The sequence below is a fragment of the Misgurnus anguillicaudatus genome, chromosome 20, assembly GCF_027580225.2.
Source record: "Misgurnus anguillicaudatus chromosome 20, ASM2758022v2, whole genome shotgun sequence".
Taxonomy (NCBI): domain Eukaryota; kingdom Metazoa; phylum Chordata; class Actinopteri; order Cypriniformes; family Cobitidae; genus Misgurnus; species Misgurnus anguillicaudatus.
Genome location: NC_073356.2, coordinates 33414048 through 33424857, shown reverse-complemented (window position 1 = coordinate 33424857; position 10810 = coordinate 33414048). Strand labels below are relative to the sequence as shown.

The 10810-nt window shown below is 35.2% G+C and overlaps 1 protein-coding gene across 1 annotated transcript in view; it reads left to right on the top strand.

The window, feature by feature from the left end:
• Positions 1–6995: 6995 nt before the first annotated feature.
• The window catches only part of pdk2b (pyruvate dehydrogenase kinase 2b), a 228272-nt gene continuing 224457 nt past the window's right edge, over positions 6996–10810 (top strand). Inside the window, exon 1 of the mRNA XM_073858564.1 lies at positions 6996–7005. The gene's annotated coding sequence lies outside the window, so the exon portion shown is untranslated. The remainder of the gene's footprint in view (positions 7006–10810) is intronic.

Here is a 10810-nt window from a genome sequence, read left to right as displayed (position 1 = left end):
GAGTATCGAAAAATGATTTATCTTTCGGTGCCAAATTTCGATTCCAAAAGCCAAGCGGCTGTGTCTGTGAGCCTGTACTTGCGTGTAAGGCTGTCCACCACCACATGACGGGGAGGATTTATGAAAATACTCGCAGTCACCCAACACAAGTGTAGAAAGGATGTAATATGATAAATATACAGAAAGTCTTTGTGACAGTTGTCTTACCAATAGAGTTAGCGCAAGTATGGCCGTGTTGTCTCTGTGAAAGGCACGTCAACCAAAACGGCGCTTCTAAAGTGATGAGGGGTTTCAATTTAAAGCATGCGTGCAGCCTGTGTCTGCTTGTTTTACTCGTGCCTGGTTCCGCATGGCAAGACTTCGCGCGCGTCTCCCACAACAGTCTCGACAAGGTGTTTAAACTTGACCCAGGCGCGCAGCTTGTGTCTCTCAATGCTTATGAAATACTTGCGCCTGTCTCTCCGCATCGCAAAGCCTTCATGCCCTCATCTCCCAAAATGGACGATGTGTTTAAACCTATTTTTTACAGTCTATGGTTTAAACTTAACGCACACGCGCAGCCCTGCTTACAAGCCTGGCTCGTTATTTAAAACAAACTAAAATTTAACTAGTTTGCTAATTTCACTTGAATGAAATGACATTGAACGCATTTTCTACTCATTTTAAAATTCCCAAATGTATTTAATATTTTGATAATTACGAAGTTGAGTATTGATTACAAAAAACAAACATGCTTACAAATCTTCCCATTAAAACTCAGTCACCCATTTAAATATTTTAACTTTTTGTCAAAGTTGCAGCTATAATGAACCCACTTATTTAAATACTATTAGTCCAAGCTAAAGACCAATTTACATTTCATAAAGTAAAGCAGTGTTAATTATATTCTTAATTTCTTTATTTTTGTTTCCTTATTTTCATAAAAAAACTGATAAGTGTGTCTGCTGGCACACCCCTATCCAAAAAGCACACCCAGTTTTATTAATAATGTTACCCTGAGTGGGAAGTGTTACCAGTATTTGTTTTAATTAAGGTGAAAGGTGAAAAGTTAAGGTGAAAGTTTAATGTAGTTTTGTTAATGTTTCAATGGATTTTAAAACATATGGTATTGAAAAAAGTATTGTTAGGAACCGATATTGAAACGGAGGTATCGAATTTGGCACCGGATCGAAAGATTTTAAACAATACCCAGCCCTAAGTCCAGGTGCGTACGAGAAGGAATCCGCATGCTGTACTATCTCTCTCGTACAAAGTGAAACCCTCTCATGTGAGGAAAAGCATGCAATGCGCATGTAAATGTGAAACTATGATGATGATAATAATAACCATCGCCAACTATCATCACCATGAAAGCGTACTATTGGCGATATGTCTGATGATGGTCGATACAAGATACTATCGTCTATTGGCACAACCCAAGGAAGAAATATTAAGTTCTGCTTTTCTGATGTATCAAATACTTATGTCATGCAATAAAATGCTAATTAATTACTTAAAAATCATACAATGTGATTTTCTGCATTTTTGTTTCACATTCAGTCACTCACAGTCGAAGTGTACCTGTGATAAAAATCACAGACCTTTACATGCTTTGTAAGTGGGAAAACTTGCAAAATCGGCAGTATATCAAATACTTGTACATGCAAATGGTTTCCAGAAAAACAACCCTGGGTATGGATTGATCGCTGACAGATAACCCAGAGCATTTTATTGCTCAGAGGTCACTTTAACAGAGAGATAGAGAGCTCGCAGTCATGCCTTATTTAAGTATCTACATATCTCTGCTCTTTCACATAAAATTTAACAGAGAAAATAAAAAATACTGTTAAGAAAGCAAAAAAATTACTCCGATAGTTTGGTTTTGTTAGAATTTGATGCTAAATATTTGTAGTTATATATGTGACCCTCTACCACAAACCAGTCGTAAGTTGCATGGGTATTTTTGTACCAATCGCCAACAACACATTGTATTGTTTTTTAATGCCAAAAATCATTAGGATATTAAGTAAAGAGATTCCTACCATAAATATATCAAATGTTTAATTATCATTAGTAATATGTGTTGCTAAGGACTTCATTTGGACAACTTTAAAGGCGATATCTCAACATTTGAAGGGATAGTTCACTTAAACATGAAAATTCTGTCATCATTTACTCATCCTCATGTTGTTCTAAACCTGTATGAATTTCTCTTTTCTGTTAAACACAAAATAATATATTTTGAGAAATGATGGAAAATAAACTGAATTGAATTGAATTGATGGTAGAACACAGCAGGTGGTGACCATTGACTTCAATAGTAGGAATAAAAAATATGATGGAATTTAATGGGTACCGTCAACGGTGTGCTTTCCATCATTTATCAAAATATTTTCTTCATCATTTATCACAATACTTCCAAAATAGTTTTTTCCTGCTATGGGAGTCAGTGGATACTATATGCTGTGTGTTTACCATCATTTATTAAAATGTCTCCTTTGGTGTTCATCAGAAAAAAATAATTCGTGCAGGTTTGGAACAGCATGGGGATGGGGGAATGATGACAGGGGTTTCATTTTGGAGTGAACTATCCCTTTAAGATTTTAGATTTTCAGATAGTTGTATCTTCTGGACCAAATATTGTCCTATCATAAAAAACCATACATTAGTGGAAAGTTGTTTATTCCAAATTTGCCCCTTATGGTTGGTTTTGTGGTCCAGGATCACATATATTGAAATCTTTGTAACATAACATAAACCTTCTAACATAAATCTAAACACAAAATGATCATTAGTGTTTTTATAGTGTTCAATATCCGTGTAGATCCTGTTTTTTGATTGGATAGAGAGTAAATGACCAATGAAAATTTGTAGGAAATTTCTGTACACAATCTCTGGCCAGTTGCATAGCCACTAAGTTAAAGGGATACTTCACCGATTTAGCATTCAGCTTTGTATCTGTAGAAACCCGGCAGTATTACTGAATGACCATGTTTCCCTCCCTCATTTCCCCCTGAGAGGAGAGTTATCTGCATTTTGGTTCTGCAAAAAAGTCCTCCGATGATGTAATATGACGATTTTTGCATCATCAGAGGACTTTTTTGCAGAACCAAAATGCAGATATCTCTCCTCTCAGGGGGAAATGATGGAGGGAAACATGGTCATTCAGTAATACTGCCGGGTTTCTACAGATACAAAGCTGAATGCTAAATCGGTGAAGTATCCCTTTAAGACTCTGTTTTAAGAACTGACTTTAAAAAGTTAGGACCAGTCTTAAGGAAAAAATAAGAGGACTAACTTTGTAAGACTAGTCTAACTGTGGATTCACACCAGATGTGAGTTCAACGATTTGCGCAAGTAGATTACATACAAAGTCAATGCAAAGACGTGATCAGACGCGTCCTCGCATGGAGCGATGTGAATGACCAACACAGTCTCTCGGCAAGTCGTGTTATAGTAACGAAAATTTTTGATTAATTTATTCGTGTTTGATGACACGAATTTCCGCTGTTTTTTGGGTCTCTGGAGACGAATGTCTTTTTCATCCTTCCTGTCACAAATTTCTATCAATGGCTGTTTTTGTGTCTGTGGCACGACTTTCTTTATCGTGTCATTTTATATTTTGTTTTCTCATCGTTCTTTTCTGTTTTTAAATCATTGTCGCTTGGGGTTAGTATTAGATTCGGGGTTTGCGTTAGGATGTACTTTTATGCATTGGTTTCTACATGTTTTTCGTCCGCTTTTAAAACTATTCTCTCCTGGAGTTTGGGTTTGGGTTAGGAAGTCGCAGAAAGTGATTCTAACCCGAACGCCAGGCGACAGTGGTAAAAAAAAATAGAAAACAACGATGAGAAAACAAAATATAAAATGACACGATAAAGAAAGTCGTGCCACAGACACGAACAGCCATTCAGAGAGGTTCGTGCTGGGAAGGACGAAAAAGACATTCGTCTTCAGAGACACAAAAAACAGCGGAAATTCGTGTGATCAAACGTGAATAAATTAATAAAAATTTTCATTACTATAACACGACTTAACGTGAGTTGGAATGACCTGATATGGGCAGCGTGTTTGCCGCGAAGACATGTGCTATTCACCTCACGCCCCATTCAGACAGCCAGCGACGTTATCGCTGTGTGTCGCCCATCTCTTTCAATGAGGCATTTCTAAATCTGCTTGTCATAAACAAATGAGTACCGTCCACTCCAGTAACTGACGAGAGAAGTATGACGTGAACTCCACTGCTTCGTTCTAATTGATAGTCGCTTCCGAAATTTGCTCAACATTTGCATAAAGTTAAACTTTTCTTAACTTTCTCTTGTCGCTGGACATGCCCATACGGTCGCCAACGGTCACTTTCGTTCATGTCACCGGAAGTCTCAAGGTTTCCATTGAAAAATTAGATTGCGTCGCTCTGCTACTGCTGGTCGCTGTCTGTCTGAATGGGGCGTCAAATGCGTCTTCGACCAAGTTGAAAATATTCAACTCGAGCGAAAAATTCGCATGACACGAAGTTAAATCCCGCGAGTAACGCGATGCCCCATGTTTGGTGTGTACGTAGCATAACAAGTAGGGCTGGGCAAAAAAAATCTATTTTTCAATTAATCGTTTTTTAAAACGTGGTTGATTCAGAATCGATTCTCAAAGCAGAATCGATTTTTTTCCCCAATATTTTTTCCTGCAAACATTGAACGTAAGATTAACGTTAATCAAATTACTAGTCTTCTCCACTAGATGTCACCCTCTTTTTTACCTTGCGCGATGTTACCAAGGAGCCTGTCATTCTTTCATTCAGTGCTTAAAATGGCGGTTTTAGGGGGTTCACGACGTTGATGCCACCTTCACATAAAAAGTAAGAGGTATGGAAGCATTTTAGATTTTGCAAGCAAGACGACAATGTTAATGTTGTGGCTTTTAATTTCTTTTTATTAATTACCCACTTGTAAACTTCTGTTCACTGTTATTTTTTATTAATATAGTATTTGTATTAAATCTATATTCATTAAGTTGAATCAAGAATCGAGTATAAAAACCAATCCGAGAATCGAAATCGAATCGATTTGATAGCTTGTGAATCGAAATTGAATCGATCTGGAACATCTGAATCGATACCCAGCCCTAAAAACAAGTTTATGTGAAGCATAACCACTGGTAACAAAGTCTCATTGATCTGAATGATTGCAGATGAAATCACAAATTATCTTTTTGCAGATCTCAAGATATAATCAAAACACTTTAGGTGTTGAAATTCATGTTTTAATTGCTTTCCAATAAATCTGTCAATATTCATCTGGAAGAGATGCCAACACAAGGCCTTATATTAAAAAACCTGCGGTTTGATTATTCGTGCAAGGATCTTCATGTACCCACAACGGCAGTCAGCATACAGTTGTTGACTTGCCATGCAAATAGTCTCACTCTCACTGAAACTAACAAGCAAACACACTGCTCCGACCAGTTCTTCCCGTTACCTGCCTTTCGTTTTATTTGCTTTGCTCGTCGTTTGCATTTCATGCACGGAGTCTGAAGTGGCTAGTTTGTATTTTTATCATACCTAACATTTTCAACTCAACACATGCATTCCACTCGATCATCGAAGCTAATGTTATAGAGGAGAAAATGTTATCAATCACCAGGTCACTTTGTAGCTATGCAGTGTGTTTTCATAAGGTCAGATTCCTTGCATACTCCTAACAACTGCCAAAAGGAGACACTCATTCAAATGAATCGTTCATAGAAACCTTATCCTGATTGCAAGCAACTTATGCAAGTTGCATGATTTTGTATGCATTTCACTGCAATGCCTCTTAGAAACTGGGTTTATTTCTATTAGCTCACATTTTTAGTTCATTAATTTTGTCAAGAAGAACATAAAGAATAAGGTTGGTTTTCAAAAAAATTCTTTAGGACTTGATCATGCTACTTTTTATCTACATGCATTTCTATGCAAATCTTTGTGTTTGGAATAATTTTGTACTAACTTTTGTACTAAAGCATTTTTTCTCATTAACACGTATTTTACTCTTTATAAAAAATATAAGAAGCTTATATAAGATAACACTTTATAGCATGAGGCATTCTTGAAGCAGTGCTAGCCATAAATCTTGTTCTTATCTGACCTAAAAGAAACCAGATTTTCAGGTCCCATCATTTTTTTTTTGTCAAAAACCAGATACTTTAATGCACTTTAGTCATTTGTGCAGCCGCCTAAGCCATCCTGAATTCTTCAAATATGTGGCCTGTCTATAGCTTATCTGGTTAATGTCTTTATTTGCACAATAAAGTTTAGAGATAGGAAATATCAAAGGGAGTGATCGAGGGAGTAACCGGGTGATTGGATAAAGCTTCCGCTTTAATAATTGTGCCAGTGGGCGCTGCTACTTCATCTAAACCAGCGTTTCTCAATCCTTTGTGATGTCTCTTGTATCTTACACCTGGTTAAATTTATTCAAAAGTTGCTTCATGACCTGAACTGGGTGTGTCAGATTTGTGATTGCATTGGTACAACCTTTGAATAGTGTTATGTTTCCTCTGTCTCATTCATGCATTTAGTTTTCCACACATGTGCTTTGTATTCCTGGTTGTTTAAGAACAGAACTGGCAAATGCTAATGACAAAAAAAAAAAACAGTTAAAGGATAGCACTTTTAAGAATATTTTATTTGGTCTTTATAAGCTGTGAAAAACAAAACAGAAGAAAATCCAAGAAAATTATCCCAAGTTGTCGCTGGGGCAGTACCCTTTAAAAAGTTCCTAATATGTACAATTTAGGTGGGTATATGTATACATTTGGTACCAGTATGTACATCTGAGGTACTAATATAAATTCCTTAGGTGTCTTTTTTGAAAGGGTACCGCCCTAGTGACAGCTAGGAACCATTTTTCTGACAGTGTGTAACTATAGTGATCTGTGGTCTTATGAGTAAAGTGCCCCACGTAGTGGCCACAACAAAAATTGAGCTTTTAAAGAAAGTTTAATAGACCCACCTTTAAATACAAAACTACATATGAATATAAAAAAGCTTAGCTTAGATAACTAACTTGATCAGACTGGTGAGAAAGCTGAGGTACTAAGCTTTCTAAAGATACAATATATGCTCAGAACTTTTTCAAATAAATAAATGCAATATTGGGGGTGGCAGAGTTTAAGAGGTCAAAGACATGTGTGTGACAGCATTCATTTCCTTGTACTGATCAAAACTTATTTTGTGAAAATTTACAACAGACTGCCATCTACTGTTTAAAATGCTTAATCAGTGTCTATTATGACTTCCCTGAAGGTGAGTTTGTTGTAATTGTTGTTGTAAGCATTACTATTAATCATAATTAAATTCAATTTTATTTAATTTATTTTAAAAATAAATTCATAACAATAAATTGTTCCCTTTAGGAAGAAAGTCCTAGAAAAAAAACCCTTGAGAGAGATTCAGACATGACAGCTGATCCTAGAAAAGATAAAGTATATTATAAAGTTCTATGGGAAATAAAAAATTAATTAAAAGTTAAAGAAAGCAGTTGGTTGTTGCTGGGGGAAAAAAACCTTGAGAGAGATTCAGACATGACGAAATGATGTTGATATAGTATGGGAAGATTTCTGGCTCCTTCAGAAAAAAATATTTTTACCTAATAAAGTCGTTGAGATTTCTTTTAAAATTATTCACAATGGCTACCCAGTTAATTATAACTTTGCTAAATTCAATAATAATTTTTCCCCCTTGTGCACCTTTTGTCATCAGGCTGATGAAACAATCCTTCATTTATTTTGGGAATGTATATACTTCAAAATATTTTGGGTTGACTTTTTAAATTTTTTTAAAACATATATTTCTGTAAATTTCTGTTTAAACCAAAAAAGTTTGTTCTTTGGTGAAACTACCCTTATCACTTTAAATGTATTCGTAACTTGCTGCTTCTCCTGGCCAAATTTTATATTCACACATGCAAATTCTCAAAGAAAACTCCTCCTTTTTATCTTCAAAAAAGGTCTTGATATATATTTAATTTCCTTAAAGGTGCAGTGTGTAAATTTTAGCGGCATCTAGTGGTGAGGTCGCGAATTTCAACCAACGGCTCAGTCCACCGTTCACCGAAATGCATAGAGAAGCTACGGTAGCTGCCACAGGACCAACATTATCGGAGACAATTTAGTAAAAAAAAAGTCCGTTAAAGGCTGTTCTTGTGTACTAATTTCCATATTTTGTATTGTTCTGTATATTTTATTAAAGCATAATTTAAAAAAGTGTAACCATGGTTTTGGTGTATAACCATGTATAATTTATGGTTCGTTTTAATAATAGAAACCATGTTTTTTGTTTTAGGTGTAGTTTAACCATGGTTAATCTAAAGTAGAGCTTATTGATGATTACTCATAAATGGAATAAGTCCGAATTGAGGTATGCTTGCGCCCCCTGCTGCTCGGTTTTCATACTGCATCCCGTTTTGACCTGTGTTTCCATTAGTAGCCCATCGGTTGTCTGTTTCATACACGCAATTTTTACCTTTTACTGTTAAGCACCATCACACGTGTCTTAAACCAGTGTAAAATTGGAGAGTAGTATGCGCTTCATCCATCGTTATTTACTCTCCTAAACTTATAAAACATGCCTGGACAACAAAAAGGACAAAATTCTCACGTGACCAAACGTCATTCAATTCAAGCCGTGTAGATGCGCAATATTTTTGAGTAAATTTCAGATCGTTGTGTGAGTTTTTCAGTGGTAAGATCATTCGCTTATATATATATATATATATATATATATATATATATATATATATATATATATATATATATATATATATATATATATATATATATATATATATATATATATGTAGTGTTTCACAATTTTAAAAATTGTGTGTTTCACAAAAGAAAAAAAGTACATTTTCAGTTTGATATCATTTTCGTTTTGAATTAATTATTTTCCTTTATGTCTAAAAACTAGGAAAAAATGTCAAAACAAAGACCTGGATTTCTGATATCAAATATCATAATTAATTTAAATAAAGTGTTATATGACAACAAATGCCCATATTTGGCGTAAAGATAGCGATACAAATCCGGTAACAGTTACGTAAGACAGCTGAGGAAACATTACGTGATCAGCACAGGCTGGACAGCGTATGACATCACAGTACCGCGAGAGCAATTCAAAGGCATATAGAGACGCCTGCTCTCGATTACCTCTCGCGGTAGCGGGTCGGTCTGCGCAGCGCCTCATATTTACAAACACAGCAGTTGCGCGCCGCCATATTACCCGTGGCAAGACTAGCATGCAAACAAATGCGAGTAAACAGAGGAGCTCCGTTTTATTCAGATATAAAGCACAATAACTTTTACATTTCTCAGACGACTTTTATTATTCTTGATCTAGGTGAGTGTATGGACTGTAGAACAATTCTATATAATACAATATGGGATTTAACATCAAAATTCTTACATTAAAATTTTTATATATCCTTTTCACTTAAGAATAATGGTAACACTCTAGTGTAGTTTCCAATACTCACTATTAACAGGTTGGTTATTAGCATTAATATTACTGAGTGATTACTGATATTGACTGTTTATTAGCACTTAAAAACGTCATATTAATGCCTGATTCTGACCTTATTCTAAATTACATTTAGCAGACGCTTTTGTCCAAAGCATCCTTAATCCTACCCAGCTCCTACAGTACCAATACTTAAAAACTACTTATCTGGGTATTAATAAGCAGTAATTGGGACTATAGCCTCCCTGCTGAAAAAAACAATAAAACCATTACTGAAATTCCTAATGGTTTCCATTAAAATACCAATAGGAACCATTACCTTTTACCATCAAAACCACTACAAATTTCCTTTTTGTAGTGTGATTTGGGACATATTTCATTAGGATTTAATGGCCCCACCAATAGAACCCAACACATACCAGTAGAGACCAACAGAGACACATAGAGACCATTATAGTTTCCAATACATCCAAAAAAATTCCCATTAAAAATACATTTTTAAACAGGGCTATTGAGGCAAAATTAGGTAACAGTTAGTTAACAGTGATAATTGGACGTTAAAAAGTTTGACAAAAATAATTTATGTATGATTTATTCAAGCCGTTTCAAGCCTATCATTTACTAAATAGGATTTAGAAAATAATTATTAATAGAGTACAGATTGTACAGTAATCTAATTACATAATTGAAGAGTTTCGTTGCAAAACGAGATAACCACCGTTTTTTTAATTGTTCAGAAATCTCGTTTTTTGGTTGTGCATTCCAATTAATTTCAATGCAACTGCAGTTGGTTTGTTTTGATTTAAACCTTCATAACTTAAAAATACAGCTAAGCACCATGAAACAAAATAATAACATGATAACATAATAATAAACATGTTTTGACAAAAATGTTAAAAAATGGATTTATCTCGTTTTGCAACGAAACTCTTCAATTGAAGATGTAATTATTAAATAATTTAATAAATAAGGTTTAGAAAACAATTATTAATACAGTACAGATTGTACGGTAATCTAATTACATGATTGATGATGTAATTAGTAACTAGTAATTAATTACTTTTTTGGAGTAACTTACCCAACACTGTCCTCCAATTGCCAACTAAATATCAAAATAATGTTTGACTGACCAAACACAAACATTTGTCTTAATTGTGATAGTTAATTCCCAGAGACTAGTTTTGAAGAGTGTGGCTGTTTGCACTCCTAAGTTTTTCCTCCAGTTGCTATGGAAGTAATGGAGAAGTTGCCACATCTAATATGGCGGCGCCGTTGACGTACGATCCAGCAGCCAACGCGCTGTGGTTGCGTCGCGGAGACGTCACATTCGCAGACGGG